Raw genomic sequence first — 2,467 nt, forward strand, 5'->3', positions numbered from 1 at the left:
CTATTGGTTTTACTCCCTGTGTGAGTGAATACCAACATTTGAGAGGAATGGTGGATGCACCCACAGCAGTATTCTGTGAGTCATTACTTCCTCAGCAGCTGCAGTGGGGCTTCCGCAGCCCAGGGCTGCCCGGCTCCTCCCGCCGCAGCCCCGGTGCTGCCCGGCTCCCGGTGCTGCCCGGCTCCCGGTGCTGCCCGGCTCCCTGCCCAGCCCCAGCCCCGGTGCTGCCCGGCTCCCGGTGCTGCCCGGCTTCCGGTGCTGCCCGGCTCCCTGCCCAGCCGCAGCCCCGGTGCTGCCCGGCTCCCTGCCCAGCCCCAGCCCCGGTGCTGCCCGCTCCTCTCGTGTGCCATCAAGTCACGACCTGATGCACTGTTCTGCAGACAGAGCAAAACAGGTTGTGCCATGATGACGATGATGAAGAGGAAGATGATGACTGACATTGTTTGTCCTGCTGTGATGCCCATGAGAGCCTAAATAAACAAAAACAAGACAGCCAAAATTGGTTCCGCAGCCCCACTTACTGCAGAACATGTTTCTCAAGGGGATGCAAACCGCTCCGTGTTAGCTACTGCCACGGACTCTCGGGCAGTGCTTTGAAGTCCCGCCAGGCTGCTGCAGCAGAGCAGGAGACAAGAGCTGTCTCTCTCATATCACACAGCAGGACCCCGACTTCAGTACCAAAAATAAACTCCACATAAACATCCGCTGCACGGTTCAAAGCCGAATTGCCGTGGGAGCAGCACACCTCTGTGCTGCACACCAAGGTGGGGGGAGCCCAAGGCTGGCACACGGCAGTGGGAGACAGACACGTCCCACCAAAGCCACCTGGCAACCGGCACAGAGGGGGAAAGGCTGTGTTCAAAAGAGGAACATCCTGGGAAATGCTGCAGCTTTGAAATAGCACCCACAGACAGCAATGCCCCAAAGCATGGCCTTTACCCCAATGTAAGGCCAGCAAATAAAAACCTCAATGCAAAAGTACCCTGGGGCACAATCTTTACTCAGAGGAAAGGAGCTGACATAGCAAGCTGGACTTAGCACCCACTGCTATTTCAGTGCAGAAACTGCTTGGACATGATGGTAGCAAAGGGAGAAGCCTTACAACAAGCAGGTAAATCAATGACAGAATCTGAACAGCAGCGATAAGATAGCTGCTGCAGGAACTACAGCTCTTGAACCCCTGATTTTAGAAAATATGCATCTCAGTCAGAAATATACATGCAGTAATTTCCTTTCTTTAAAAAACACACTCCAAAAAAATTAAAAGGACAAGGGCTTCTCCTTCAGAGGAGCCAGACAGCATGCTTTGCATTATGCTTATGCACAGGGTTACCCCTAGGGAAATTGCAGAAGGTTTTCATTAATTTCTAAGTGCAGGTTTCCACCAAGGCAGTGTTCCTGGATCCAGCCAGAGAGCTGCAGTATCATAGGGACAGTAAATAAACTATGGAATCACATCAGCTTGAACTATTTTTATGGCATGTATTACAAATACATCCAAACATCCCATTTTTTGAGCATGAGCTTTTACCACCACAGCATCTCTGTGAGGCACAAAGTGGTAACATTTTATGTCTAAAATAGTTGAAGATTTATTGCACTTGGGTGGAAAGAGGAGATGCATGGGATTTTTTGAAAACACCTGTGTATTCATTTGTAGGTACCAGCTGTCACATAGACAGGCTCTGCCTCTCCTGAGGCCACCAAGCTCATGCAGGGAGCCTGGGGAAAAGCAAAGACCCAGACTGGGGAGCTGTTTCCACCACTTGACCACTTACCCTGTGTTTGTGCCTTTGACTTCCAAGCAGTCTCTGAGCTTTTCAGAGGTCAGTTAAGATGCATCTTCTGCTGCTGTTTCCATGTGGTTTTCTCTCCTCTGTGAGCTACAGGTGGAGCTGCTCTGGAAACAATGCAGATGAAAAACTTGGCTGAACACCCTTTGACAGCACTCACCCCATTATCTTGCTTCTTAGCATAAAAAAGTGCTCTGGCTTCTCAACCCAACCACCACAAGACTTCGTCTTTGGTCCCAGATGTTTCTGGCAGAAAGATCCTATCCTAGCAGGAGGATGAAAACCAACCCCCCAGCCTACACCAAAGCCTGCCTTACCTGTGGTATGGAGAGTGGAGAACTGAAGAGGTTCCCCTCACTCCTCTGTCCCCCTATCTTTTCAGCTGCTTCTTCCCTCACACCTCACAGACTTCACTTCCACTATAAAGGCTTAATGACATCCACTTAAAAGATCTGTAGGTTAAAAAAACAAACAAAATATTATGTTTTGCTTGTTTAAACAGAAGACATCTGTGTGCACACCACTGCTTGGGGATGGGACAAGAGAGCAAACAAGCAGCAGGTGTTTGTCATGCTGATCACTGGATGCAGAGAGATGCAGGGAAGTGGTGGCACCACTCTGAGCTTCATGGCTTCCAGAGAGGATGCAGCTCAGGGCAGCAGCAGGACAGGCTG

At 50.5% G+C, this 2,467-nt stretch overlaps 1 long non-coding RNA gene across 1 annotated transcript; it reads right to left on the reverse strand.

Moving 5' to 3' along the window:
- Positions 1-325: 325 nt before the first annotated feature.
- Positions 326-2,467, reverse strand: LOC120503308. The gene is made up of 4 exons (XR_005627706.1): positions 2,111-2,467; positions 1,779-1,900; positions 1,334-1,416; positions 326-470 (listed from the first exon to the last, which is right to left on the reverse strand). It is a non-coding gene; the product is annotated as an uncharacterized LOC120503308 (long non-coding RNA).

This window comes from Passer montanus, unplaced genomic scaffold, assembly GCF_014805655.1.
Source record: "Passer montanus isolate IOZ18808 unplaced genomic scaffold, ASM1480565v1 scaffold25, whole genome shotgun sequence".
Lineage (NCBI taxonomy): Eukaryota > Metazoa > Chordata > Aves > Passeriformes > Passeridae > Passer > Passer montanus.